This window comes from Triturus cristatus, chromosome 12 (genome assembly GCF_964204655.1).
Source record: "Triturus cristatus chromosome 12, aTriCri1.1, whole genome shotgun sequence".
Classification (NCBI taxonomy): domain Eukaryota; kingdom Metazoa; phylum Chordata; class Amphibia; order Caudata; family Salamandridae; genus Triturus; species Triturus cristatus.
The window spans coordinates 241,959,698-241,974,237 of record NC_140595.1 but is presented as its reverse complement, the minus strand read 5'-3'; the positions used below and the strand labels follow the sequence as shown (position 1 = coordinate 241,974,237).

General features: G+C 46.5%; 1 protein-coding gene across 4 annotated transcripts in view; it reads right to left on the bottom strand.

Moving 5' to 3' along the window:
* The window catches only part of TAGLN2 (transgelin 2), a 303,419-nt gene that overhangs the window by 225,495 nt on the left and 63,384 nt on the right, over window positions 1-14,540 (bottom strand). Inside the window, exon 1 of one of the 4 annotated variants that reach the window (XM_085637504.1) lies at window positions 2,735-2,997. The exons of the other annotated variants lie outside the window; for them this stretch is intronic. The gene's annotated coding sequence lies outside the window, so the exon portion shown is untranslated. Of the gene's footprint in view, window positions 1-2,734; window positions 2,998-14,540 lie in introns of those variants that run through there. 4 annotated transcript variants of the gene reach the window in all.

The window sequence follows — 14,540 nt, the reverse complement described above, 5'->3', positions numbered from 1 at the left end:
TAAAGCACAAAATTTGGAATAAATTATCGGAAATCACTAATGCATTGAAAAGGGACAATTCCAGTGCTCTATGTGCTGATTTGGGGAAAAGGACAATACTGGGGTAGGGTATGCCCTTTTTAATAAGAGTCTATGCAGTGACTGAGTCTATGACAAAGATACAACTTTTACATAGCTTATGTGAAGAAATAAACCAAAATGTTGTGAAAACACTAGTCAAAACAGATAAGCTGAATAAAATCACTTCCGGTGGCCGAAGGGCTTTGGGATTCATAAATAGTTAGTATTCCGTTAAAGCGATTACTATTAGAGAAACAATTAAAAAAAGATGATAAACAATTGGACTTATTATAACGTACTCCCTGGAGCTATACTACTATCCCCTTCCACTGCCCTTAACCCCACGCCTTTGTCATCTGATGTATTTTAACTGGATATGCCAGCGTGATTGTCGAAAAATCTGAAAGTCACACCCCAAATCTTTTTAAACAAGATTCTAATAATTCACAATGCTTGCAGCCGTGCTGCCATAGATGGGCTGCGGTACTCCACTGTGGACTATTCACCCAGAAGTATGGTAATGTTTGTTGCTGCTGTAAGACGTCAGTGCCTTCACTCCATTGCTGACCATCCCTCCATTGCCTCTATGAATGCTCTAGAGGGGTTGCTGCTTCCCATTGCTGGGTGAGTCCCCAGGTCTAGAGTAACGTTTCTTAGCACAGAGACTGTACCCCAGGGCTGTGGTGATGCTCGGTGCCTGCCTCTGCTTGCTACCACGGACATGCTGCTACATCGACCCCGCTGCTGACTGTACCCAAGGGCTGTGGTGATGCTCTGAGCCTGCCTGTGGTTGCTACCACAGTCATGCTGCATCTATCTCACTGCTGACTGTACCCAGGGCCGGCTTTAGGGCGGTGCGACCGCACCGGGTGCTGGCTTCCTGGGGGCGCCGTGCTTGAACCTTTATTACGCTTTTGAAGCACCTGCTGCAGCGTTTCTCTACCCCGGCAATTACCAGGCCTCACTTAAATGTCAAGATAACTCCTGTGATTAATTATCGTCCTGGAGAGAGATCAGCATTTTGCATAGTTGAGGTTTTGACTTATGTGAAGTTAGTGCAGAGGGTTAATATGCCTGCTGCAAAGAACGTGTAGTAGATTACAGAGTGCGTATGATGTACACAGATCAGCAGGTTACTGCTTTCAAAAGAAACGTCCTTTTCTTACTTGCAATTTCTAACTTAAAGCCCTGATATAGAATAGTGATCTATCAACTTTCATCCTAGAACTGCATACACACTGCAAAATATATATTATTAGAGCATTGATTAATGTTGCAAAAAGGATTAATTTGGCTAGAAATCGATTCTTATTATTAAAAAGAACTCCCAACTATGCTGTTTCTTTTTCGACTCGGAGTGTGTGCTTCTCCACACCAAGCACTCTTAAACTATACTGCCTACCAGTATGGATGACATGTGACTCCTACACTTTGTCTTTTGGCTTATGTAACATTTCCTATACACTGATTTACACACGTATGATTGTCTCTGTGTAATGTGTGTGTGATGCAAAGTGCTCTGACACCCTACACTGGTATGAGTGGCGCTATATAACAAATTCAATGCATCAGAGAGTGTGTGTTTATGGAGACTTCGTCAATGTTAAAGGGTGCTAGTGAGAGACTCCCTGGTGGAGGTGCTCATTGGGGGGGGCGCCAACAAACATTATCGCACAGGGCGCCACCAGAACTAAAGCCGGCCCTGACTGTACCCCAGGGCTGTGGTGATGCTTGCAACCCGCAGCGGCTACTTACACAGCCGGGTTGCCAAACCGGCTTCCTGCCAGCGGTAAGCAGAGCCCTCCCAGCAGGAACAGTGTTGAGAAATTAGGGGAAATGCGTGTTTTCAAGATAACGACGGAGGGGGTGGAGGCCTGGTGGAAGTAGAGAGTAGAAAGAGAAAGTGCTGCGAGCATCCTCAGAAGCGAGAACACCAGCAACATCCCGGGGTCAAGGCTGCTGTCTCTCAGCCGGGTATAAAAATAGATCCACAGTCATCACATGATGTAGTCTGCGAGAGCATTGAGGACCAAGTATGTTTATAACATATCTTTCACACTGGAAGGGTGGGGGTGGGGCACATCCATGCACTCACTGGTGTGTGGGGCCGAGGTGGGAGGGGCCTTCCTGTGCTCGGTCTGGACACCCCCAGGAGATCAAAGGATGGGGCATTTCGTCCATAGGGGTGGAGAAGAGCGATTCATCCAGGAAATTATAAGCAGGTTTGTTTTGGTAGGGCTTTTTAAAGCTGCCCTGCAAATGTGCGTTATTTGCCTTCGAAATTATAAAAATGCCGGTGTCCACGGCTCAGTGACTCTTCGTACCCGTCAGACTACTGAGTCTCAAAGGAGGGTGAAATCAGGGGCTTTTGGCGGGGGTGGGTCGTGGATGTCAACGGATGGGAAACAGTTTTTGGAGAATGAGGAAGATTTGCAACGCTGGTGAGCGATCAGATTCCGTGGGAAGCATTTATCATGTTTTTTTTTTTTGTTGCAAATTTATATAGCGCGAACTCGACCCGAAGGTATTGGAGCACTTTACATAGCACCGTATTTACATTACACATTAAGGCACGGGGAAAGTAAGTGATTTGCCCAGAATCACAGGATGTGGACGCGACCTCGAGACTCGAACCCTGGTTTCCAAGAGGATTAGTAAAGTTTCAACTTCTTACCTTTACTCGTTAATCGTGGTGAGCCGGCCGGCAGGGACACACACTGGCTGCACTGCCTTTGGTCAGTGAAAAACCGATTGTACGATTAGGCGGCCGCCGCGGCCTGGTGCTGCTTGCTACCATACAGTACTGCACTGTTCTACTGGCCGATCGATGCCTGCACAGGCGGCCCGCCCTTCCCTCAATGTAGTCGTCGGTCGGAGGTCGCCTGACTTGAACAACGATGATGACTCGTGGTGGGCAGTGTGAGCTGCGGTGGTTATGCTGGGGGCGGGCGTGGCCATGTGAAAAAAAAATTGCGCGCACAGCCCCTCCCCCCCACCATAACCAAAATCCAGCCCGGCGCCCGCCCAAATAAATCAGTGTCACTGCAAGTGGCAACACTGCAACGGTCAAAACTGCACTGTGAACGAAGTGCCGCAGCGCGCGGCCACCACGATCAACATATACATAATTTATGAATTGGACTTGGGCTCAGCCTCAGGGCAAGCGAGGTGATTAAGAAGTGTCTCACACATCCGCAATCAGACACTGTTAACCGCGCCGTGGCTCACAGTGAACACGCTGAGGCTGCATGCACCGAGTACAGACTTATGGTCAATTTAAAAAAACAGCAATGTGTGACGTGTGCAGCAGATGCATAGACCCGGCCCTGATAATTAAGTGCCGGTGCTAAGCACCGGAAAGCACCGGCACAAATTAAGCACCGATTTTAGCTAACTATATTTTAACATTCTATATTTTGGAATCAATATTTTACTACTTACCTGTTTGTAGATAGGGAGTCGATATTCTGTCCTTCTATATTTTGGCATCGATATTTTGGGCATTCTATATTATGTCCCTCGATATTTAGTCACTGAACCCCTGGTAACAGCCCATGCTGCTCTTTATGACTATGGCTTTGTCTATCTTAGGAAGCGCTTTCAGTTCTACGCCCCCAGCAGGCACGTGTACTCCTCTAATATGCTAAGGGCAATTACACCCAGATTCCGCCTGAAAAGGAAAGGTGGCAGTTCTCTAGCCTATTTGGCCGCTGTGGCCTGGACCGCTCTCCCTTTTTACCTACGCAGCCTGCAGGATCCCATCCAATATAGAAAGAAACTCAAAACTTTCCCTTTTAACTGAAATGTTTCCCTCTTTTTGCTTTTTCTTTCTTGTGGTCTTCTCTCTTGGGCTCGCGCCGGGACACTCGAGTGGCTGTGTGCGTTATAAACTCTGTTAACATAACCTAACATTGATTCCGTGCAAAAGCAGCATTAATAATTTATGCAGTTTCTCAAAATTATGTTCTTAATTTAACTGTGCCGTCTTGAGAATATTGGTCCCTACTAGGCTAATGTGTATTTCCCGGACATGCTTTTGACATTTCATTAATGGTTGTGTGTTCCCTGTTCACCAGACTGCTAATGACGACTGGCTATGAATAATCACCAAAGAAAAAAAATAAAGGATTGGAGCAGATGCAGAAACATACCATGCAACCTGCAGGCATGCAGGAATGAGTATGCAGCTGGGACACTGGCTTTGTTGTAGGATGTAGGGTACGTGCATGTCTGCATATCCGGGTTTGCTTGGTGGTACTCTCTTTGATGTTGGATAATAAACAGGGGGCAAGAAGTGGGGTTCCGGGGGTGGAAGGGTTTATTGGCAGACCCACAGTCAAGAGAAAAACAAACCTGCAGATAATAGGTTCTCAGGCTAGTTTCACCAAAATCATGCACAGCTGGTCTATTCTTCCCACCCAGTCCCTGCAACGCCTCAGACGTTTCGACCAATAGTCCAAAAATTACTGGTCGTATTGGAAAACATATCAAGGAGGACCCTTCTACATTGAGGGGACTGTGTTTCCATGTGCTGGCCCAAAACAGTCCTATGGCTGACTAGTGTACAGTGATGTGTGTGGTAGAGAGGGGGAAGGAAATGGAGAAATGATGAAGTGGGAGAGGGGAAAGAGCAGAGAGAAGAGTGGAGAAGGGGGCCATGACAACGGGGGCGGTTTAGTATTATTATGTGTGTTTAGGTGTTAGTTAGGCGGTGCATTGTTGGATGGATGAGCCTGCTGATGTGGGACCACCAGTGTTGTCTGGTGAGATATATCATCACATGTGCCATGGAGCACTGTAAGGTGAAATGTTGCTATGTGTTGTGAATTGTATTTTGTGTTTTATCACTGTGTTGACTGGACATGTACGAAGGTATGGGCTGCAATGTTGCCGAGTGATGGGATGTCGTATGTTCCTGGGGGGTAATTTGGTGCAATGTGACTGATGTGTTACTGTTTAACCTGTGTTCTTGTCCGGAATGAAATGCCAACAACCAACAGTGAATCTGGTGAATGTATTCAAAGTGAGAATTACAACATAACACAAGGCAAACTAAGGCCTATACCTTGCTCAAGTTTATTTGGAAGGCCTAAGTACACAAGTTTACCATAATCCACTTAGGACACCACAAAGGCATTACCAACCAGACCCTGAGAATTGTAAAGTGAATTGTAGAATAGCGAATGTCATTTTGTGTATTAGCACTGTGTTGACTGTGGACGTGTATGAAGGTATGGTCAGCAATGTTGCCGAGTGATATAATGTTGCATGTTCATGGGGGCTAATTTTGTGCAATGTGACTGATGTGCTACTGTCTAACCTGTGTTCTTGTACGGAATGTAGTGTGTTGGGTCTGGTATTGTAAGGTAAAATGTAGTACTACAATATCGGTCATGAGTTTAGGTGTGTGCTGGTGCGGTGTTTGAAAATGTGTGGGGTTTGTGAGGTGTGGTGCAGATTACTGTTTTATGCAATAATGTGCGGTGTAGTGTGACGAGAATAAGTGGTTTGTTGTGATGGGATTGTGGGAAAGGTAAGAAGTGGTGTAGCGACATCCTAAGGTATGCCATTTAGCATGGTAGGTAATGTTACATTCTGCTTTATCGATGTGTCGTCTCAGTGTGGTTAACTGGGAGGTGCAGTGACTCTGCCTGCACTGTCCTCAGGTGAGCAACTATGATTCATTTTGTTTATACAACAGATATTCACGGCAGGACACTCTAGCTATGAGATAGACCGGTAAGGCAAAAGTCCAACACCTTGGCCCTCCGGATTTGCAGAGAGTGTTTTGGGTGCCTTCGTGGAAGTTGTTAGATCAATTGTAGTAGGAATGGTGTGAGAAGTTGGCTTGATATATGATGTCCACTAATTAAAGTGGGCACCTTGCACCAGTCCAAACAAACCTTATGGTGATTTAAGAGGTCAAAGTGGTCAAAGATAATCTTAGAAAGCTATTCAAAAGGTAGCTGTGGAGAGCAGCCTTCAGGCTTAGTCTTGAAGGAATGTTAAGCAGCTTGTTTTACCGGATCGCAACCTTATTGTATTGGTTAAATGAAAGGAAAACCACACACTATTTATAAAAATATGTATTTATTAGAATAACACACTCTAAATACCTCACAGTATCTGCTACACACAGATAAACATAAAGCACACAATACTGTAGTTCAGAAACAATCGTAAGTAGCACTAATACACAGTGGGCTCCAGGGAGAGACCAAACCATATACTAAAATAGTGGTACAAGAACCACGACTTGAGTCAAGACATTATCTAAAGGGTGTTGCATCGCTGGGACGCCAAGGAAATACCCAAGGAGAGCAAGTATGGACCCCACGGAGGACGGGTGCAGTGTGAGAACACGACCGCGTGCTAAGTACAATTCAATGGGAAAGTCGCGGTTGCAGTTTTAAAGTTTAAGGACCCTTCCCAGTGGATTACGAGGAAGCCCTTTGGATCATAGGAGGTTGGAGAGCTACCCCACCCATGGATACCGTAGTACGCAAGTTACCTATCCCAGGGAAGCCAGGTGCAGAGGGCTGAAGTGGTGTCGGAAACAGCCATCAATCTCAATGAAGGACTTCAAGGAAATGCCACTGTGGGAAATAAGAAAAGTGTCCGTTGGAATCCAAAGTTGAATTCTTGGTGAAGATTACCTGAAAGTAGAGGGGACAGAGTCTGGGTCACTCTGGAGTGACTGGGGACTCGGTGGACGAATGCCCACCGATCTCAGGTGCTTCAGGTGCGTTGAGGGGGTTCTTGAATATGCAACCTTTGGACCAGGAGACATTGAGGACGACAAGGAGCCGGATACGAGCTGGCCCACAAAGGATGTCGAGTGCTGAGGGGGTCGGTGTCTGGCTGGAGCAGCAGCAGCAAGCCTTGGCAGCGGCAACCCATGAAGATGGTCAAGAGGAGTTACGGTTCGGACCAGCAAGGTCCAGGAGACTCACCAAACACATGGGAGTCAGTAAAAACTTTGAGCAACCAGGGGAGCCCAAGAAAAGCAGTCGTGACTCTCGAGGACCCTCAGGCACAGGAGCCGCGAGAAGACCTCAAGCAGAATTACAAAGCAACAGCCCATGGATCACTCACTGCGAGGAGGCCGAAGTTCTTTGGTGGAAAGGGTGGTAGAGGTCTGGCCTACTCGGAGCCCAGTGCACTTGTTTTGGAAGGGCAAACAAGCATATGCACTTGCAAATGTATGCAGTACACAAGGGTACTGGTATTGCAGCCCCCACGAGGGATCCTGACCTCAAACTTGGTGAGAGGGCAGCTTGATCCTCGAGGGACGTGGAACCCACCTCCTGTGTTGCTGGAGCCTTCGGACTCCGCAGTAGCTCAGGATCAACAGACCAGTCAGTTGCATTAGGGTGCCTGCGGTTGCAAGTGAGTGACTCCTTCATTCACTCCAACGGAGATGTCTTCAGTTGTCCTTGATGCTCCACAGACCTGTATGGTGCACAGGCACAGACCCTGCTTTGGACGGAGTGGGAGACGAAGTCAGGCTCAAATGAGGCCAGCGAAGTCCAGTGTGTCCAGACGGTCGAAGGTCAGTGGTTTCTTGATCAGAATCTGGTCCACGTTGAATCGAGGGTCCTACAGCCAGGTAAGACCTTTTGCACCCAAGGGAGAGGGTTGGACAGATTCAGGGGACACTCCCAGGGGAGGGTCAGGACAGTGGGGAGGTTACTCCCATGTCCTTTGTCTAGTTTCGCGCCAGAGCAAGAGCAAACGGCTCCTAGGGCTGGTTTGTACTGGACTATGCACAGGGACACCAAATGTGCCCCACATGTAGACTTTCGGTCGCTGGCAAGCGCACCCACCCAGGCCTAATACACTAAATCCGGTCTGGGAGGTGGTCACACCTCCTTGTGACATGATGCCTATTGTTCTGCCTTCCCTTGCTCGAGTTTTGCTCAGCAGCAGGAGGGCAGAAATGCGTCTCTGGTCAGCAGAAACCAATTTGGGATGCCCGGGACTAGAAGGCTGATACCGGGAACGCCAGGTACCTCACAATGCTCGTTCCTGAGGGGTGGAATCATACCTCCCACAATGGTTACCGGTGTGGATTTATGAATCCACAATGTTTGACACCAAACACGATAGGTTTACTTTCAGCCGTTTTAGAGTTGGTCATCATGCGGTCGCATAATGCCACTCTATATGTCATAAATGGCTACAGCACGAACAAACAAGGAGAATGGAATCAGTAGGCTGCAGGGGTATCCTGCTCGCTCATGCAGTGGCACCCTCTCACTTAGAACCACGCACCATGCCTTCAGGAATATGAAGAGGCTTGCTATAGGGGTGACTTATAGGTTTTAAGTATAGTGACCCTTCGATATGATAAACCTATCTCTTAATTGGTGCATGCACCAACTTACACAGGCTGCAATGCCAGGCCTGTAGATCCCTTTTGCATGGCCTCATGGGTGGCATACTACATGCTTCAGCCCATGGGAGGCCTCTGGGGTACCTATGTATGGATGGGGCAAATATGTGGGGAAGAGGGGTAGGGTGGGAAATAAATAGGAATGTGATGGCAGCAGCAAAGACAGGCCACTAAAGAAGAAATAAGGTCTAGAAATCTTTCTGGAAGGTTCTGTGTGATCCATCACAGGATGTGAGACCAATTGGGGGCCTATGGATCATTGGAGGCAAATATAATCAATCAATCAATCAATCATAGGCATTTATAACGCGCACTACTCACCCGGAGTGGGCAAAGGATATTGGGAAGGGACAACAGGTGGAAAGCAACCGGTCACTTCAGATCACCATGCTTGCTCCATGTGATCCCAATAGTTTCTCATTGGCAGAAAAATACTGACAGATTACCATATGGGAGTTTTTTTTGGATACACTAGGTTTGAAATGTTGGCTAAAGAAAGGCACACAATGAATGATATAACACTAACAGCGAATCTGGTAAATACACTGAAAGTGAAGGAATTATAACAGAACACAAGGCAAACCAAGGCCTATACCTTGCCCAAGTTTATTTGGAAGGCCCAAGTACACACTTACCATAATTCACTTAGGATACCACAAAGGCATTCACAACCAGGCCCTGATGGGGCTTAGCTAGGTAAAGGAGATTAGCTGAAAGAGTAGTTTTAGCCAATCATGACTGCGTCCCTTCATTTTACTTCAGAAAAGCGTGATAGTATTCACTTAGAGGGAGATCAATTATATAATAATGCAGTGCAGATGAGAGTGTGGCCATTAGGTGGAGAACACTATTGATTGCATTAGTTACTAGTTAAGGTAGTTGGAAATGACCCGGTACACAGTCGGGGATGGGCATTCATGTCAACATGGTGTCAACTCCAACAAGCAGGCAGTGATGGAGAAAAAAGCATATTTAACTAAACACGTAGATTTAATACAAACTGTGCACCCCACCCCAAAAAAAAAAAAAAGCAACCAAAAAAAAAAAAAAAACACAGCTACATTCTACCTTAGGATTCAGATTTACAGGAAACCCGCAACAATTTCACTCAACTCCATTCTGGTGTCGAGATTATAAACTATCTATCTCCCCAGACCTTATCGAGAATCTTCAGCACAGAAGCAAAGCACAAAGTAGCTAAATCCGATATTTAACCTCAATTAAGCGGTTAGTAAACTGTCTCTCTATGGAGGCATTTTCCTTCCATTCTTTTCGCTCGCTGCTGCATGAAGGAACCTCAGATCTGCGCGTGGACCACAAGAAATCTCTTACATTTTATTCAAGCAGAGTAAGTGCAGTTGGTGAGAATGTTATACCAATACATAATAGTAAGTATATACTGTTATTAAACATTCCCACTAAAATTATGGGCCAAATGTTCCAACATGCTAAGTTCGGGTGGCAACACAAGGCAGATAAGGTCATTGTGTTACAGGCCCAGCCAGTAGCTATGCAAAATTTTGCATGCCACTGCAATTATCAAGAATTTTGGAGCCGACTGGTGCAAGAGACAACGCAGAAAGAGAGACTTACAAAGGGAAGCAAACATTTTAGAAAATGCCACGTGAGAGTTCACAGGGCAGAAGGTGTGAAGCTAACTCATTAAAAAAACTATTAAAGCTTAAAAGGCTGTGGAATGTGTGTGTTTTGGAGGATTGAACTTTCCTCTTGAAAGCAAATACCTACAGTGCGAGTCGGTAGGCCAGACATCCTATCGAACAGTGTCTGACTGGAGGAGGCTCACAATTCAGTTTCCCGAATGTCACCGGTGGGTCTGGAATTCTAATTAATCAAGGGGTTGGCTTCAAATCTTCCTGAACATAAGAACCGAGGCAGCCGTCAGTTTGCGGTCAACATAGTTTCTCCTCCAGGCCAGAGTTACAAAAACTCTCCAGCGTGCTGACAAAGAATGCCCGTATATGCATTTCACCACAGTAGCTAAGATTTCAAGTAAATTTCCATTTTTGGTAGGAAAAGTATAATACACAACTAAATGTGGCAGCGCAAGAGACAACGATTTCGCGTATTCCCACACAAATGCAGAATAGTTTCTTCTTTAGCAGCAGTGACCGATTTTGGGGAAAACTACAGTTGTAGATAATTTGGCTCTTCCATTTCAAATATCACTTATCAAATTGACCCTAGAGAAATACCACCAAATATATTAAGGGACACCCATCCCTTTCACTTGGAGAATGTGGAGTGTTGAGTGAGTGTGTGTCCCCCAGACCCAATTTCTCAGTTTTGAACAGCGACAGATGGCTTACCACTCCATAGATTGGCGATTGTCTGTCCTATTAATTGCCTGGGGCTGTGAGCTCCATGCCAATCTCCCATTCATCCTCTGGCCCCAAAGGATGCTGGAACTCGGTCCTTGCCCTACATTCTTGGGAAGCATCATTGATCCCCTGGCTATTCAAGTGCAGCGTTTCTGCCCCAGTCATCTACAGGCGATTCACACACTGGGCCCCTGCATCTGCAGAGGACTAATTCTGGGTGTCTCGGACCTAGGAAACTGAGACTGTATGCACTGGGTCCTTGTTCAATGCGTCACCAGGGCTTCCCCATACACGATCTGCAGGATCAATGGAACAGTGCGCCTATACATATGTCCTTTCCCTAAACCCCTTAGCTGTTGTCAACATGGCACTCAATGTATAGTCATCTTTCCACTGGCTATTTTTAACTTTAGCTTAAATATCCAACCCTCCCAGTTTCCATCCCCACCCATCCACACAAAAGCAAACCATTCGCAGGAATTGTATTTATAATTTTACTACTGAATCACATATTTCCAGCATGCAATCTCACAAGTTTACATCAAACCAAAACACACAACATCGGCCCCAGAAGGAAATGTAACAATCATGCAGGCTGTCCTCAAGGCAATGCAAGGGCACAATGCCAGCAAAACAGAACCACTCTCAATTCTACATTCGATCTTCTGTTGATGGTTTCTCTAAAGAACTGTATTTTCTAGTTCCTTTAGGGTTGCTCTGACTGACATTACTACCAATTAACGACTTTGTCAACAGGGCCCTAGCAAAGGTTAGTAAGAATATACGTTTCTAATATTTAGTAGGCGTCTTCATGCATCCATTTTATGCATAGTTCTCCTTCAATCCATTGGCATAGAAATCCTCGTCTCACTACATAGTCTGTCTCAAAGCTGCTTAACACCACCTTTACTGGCTACCAGAAAATATCCTAATGAAAAGAATACCCTTCTATTTAATGAGACATTGGCAAAGGGAACACTGTGAAAATCAGTAAGCAAGCACTCTTGCTTACACTTTCATTACATTATTAAACTTGATACATGAATCACAATCCTCAACCATCTTACACCCACACAATGGGAACGCTCTAGCTTAGGTCTTCCCTCCCCACACAGGACCTACTTTGCCGCTCACAACTGGAAACCTCAATTCACAATTTGCTGAATGTTGGTTAAGTTGGGACGCTCTATGAGACGATTCTGAATAAAGTACTACCCCATATTGCTCACAACTGAGGGCAACGACAAAGAACTCTTAAACTGACCACAACAGAGAGTCTTCATTACTAGACATTTTTCAGGTCACAGAATTGTAGGAAAGTGGGTTTCTGTGCAGTAACCCCACCTCCACTTTTTGCCAGATTTATGATGCACCTTCACTGAATATGCCCTAGGTCTCTACCAATCAGGTTCCCAGGGCATGTGTTCTTTCCCAAAAATGTACCTTTGTTTTCACAATTGGCACATTTCTGGCCGTTTTAAAAGTCCCTTGTAAAAGGTACCACTGGTACAAAGAGTTTTGTAATCCGAGAGGGTCTCTAAGGGTTGCAGCATGTATTGTTTCATCCTCGGAGACACATCACCTAACACGTACACACTGTCATTGCAGACTGTTTTGGTGCAGGCAAAACTGAAGACGACGGCATACATCTGTGCACCATATCCACAAACACTGCCTGTGGCATAGGTAAGTCACCCCTCTAGTAGGCCTCACAGCCCTAAGACAGAGTACACTATACAACAGGTGAGGGCATAGTTACACAAGCAATATGCCCCTTTCGTGTCCAAATGCATTCTTAGATATTGTAAGTTCAGGCACGCCATATTGAGAACATGGGCTGAGAGGTTGCCATTATGAACTCCACAGCTCCATGACGGCTTTACTGAAAGCTAAGAAGTTTGGTACCAAACGTCTCAGCACAATAAAGCCACATGGATGCCAGTGTTGGATTTATTGTAAAATGCACTCAGAGGGCATCTTAGAGATTCCCCATGAAAAACGATTAGCACCCTAGTGTACAGCCGAATGGTATGCACCAGCCTGCCACACACAGACATGTTTCTGACCCCCTGAGGTGAGAGCCCTTGTGCTCTAGTGGGTCAGGAAAAAAGCCTGCTAGGGGTGGAGGTGCTTCTCACCTACCCCTAAGCAGGAACAGCATTCAGGGCTGTGAGCCACAAAGGCTTCCTGCCCTTCATATGCTAGCCAGGTTGTCTCCAGCCAGTGGAGATACCCGACCCCTTGACCAAGCCCCACTTATGGGAGCAAGGCCAGTGGTAAAATAAGTAGTCAGGAGATTTATGTCCCCTCACTGCCAGGACCACCATTATGGTACCCTGGACTGAGGTGACCCCTTCCTTAGAAAACCCTCCATCTTGAATGGAAGGATCTTAGCCGCTCTGGCTAGGGGATGCCCCCACCCCAAAGGGAGGGGACATACAATGGGTGTAGTCACCCTAAAAGGCAATTAGCCTATTGGCTACCATCTGCCAGTACATGCTCAACAACCCTCGAAGAAGACAACGCCTGTCCTGTGGCCAACGACTTCCAAGAACCCCAGGAACACTACCACTCTTCAACAAAGATCAGATCTGGACAGTGACCCTGCCTGTCCAGATAATGCTAACTCCGGATCCCGGTGGATCCGCGACCCCTGGCTACTCTGCACCCAATGCCCACAAACCGAGTCTGAGTGATCTACCTGTACAGCGACGTCTACCCAGCGTTCCAGACCTGGGCTCCATTGGTGGCTGACCTCTCTTCGACCCCACAAAGTCACCTGCAGCCACTACAGGAAGGGTCCCCCTGAACGCAACTGGCTCTGGTAAGGAAAATCCGACACCAAAAGGCACCCCTGCATCCTTAGCCTCCCACCTTTGGGCAGCCCAGCCAACAGTGCCCAGACCGGCTCCTGCATCACAACTTACCTGTGCAGCTGGCGGTCACCTTGCTCGCATTCCCTGGTCCGAGCTTGCAGCCTCCTTGTGCGACTGAGAACCCTCATTGAAAAACATTGGGCGCCCGACGCTAATTTGCACTCTGCCATCCATGTGCTGCTGGTGGTGGTGTAGCTTTGGTGCTGCCTTGTGCCCCCACTGTGCTTGGCTTAACCCCTGGGGCCTGTGCCCTGAAACTGCGAGTACCTACCTGCAATCTGCACCTTGTTTGGTGCCCCCAGTCTCCATTGACTAACATTGGACTCAGTGACCTCTGCAACCAGCCGCCCCACTGTCGCTGTGGGTGCTGTACCTACCTTGAACTGAACCATGGTCAGTGTTGGTCTAAAACCAGGAAGGCTGGAAGAGTAAGTTGTGTACTTACCGGTTACTGCATACAACTGTTTTCCTTCCCTAGGATTGCATTGCATTTCTCATATTGCCTTTAAATGTCTGTTACAACTGCTAAGTTTGCTACTGTTTTTGATTGACCATATAAAAGTCTTTCTATTATTGAAAAGCATTTTTACTGCCTTGGAAAACTATTTCTACTGCAGTCTGAAAAGTATTACTACTCTTGAAACTTACTTACCTGCAACTGAGTTCTTGGTTTTAAAATTAAATAACAAAGTAACAACTTTTTATACAAAACAATTGTTCTGGATTCAGTCTTTCAGTGCGTAATCATTATCTCCCGCCCCCTCTCTTGCCTTCCTTCTTAACCCATGAGGCCCTCTGCCTCCCCCAAGACCCACCCCAAGCCTATAAAAACAGCACTGCCTCCACCACCTCCTGTTCTTTTTTGTCTCC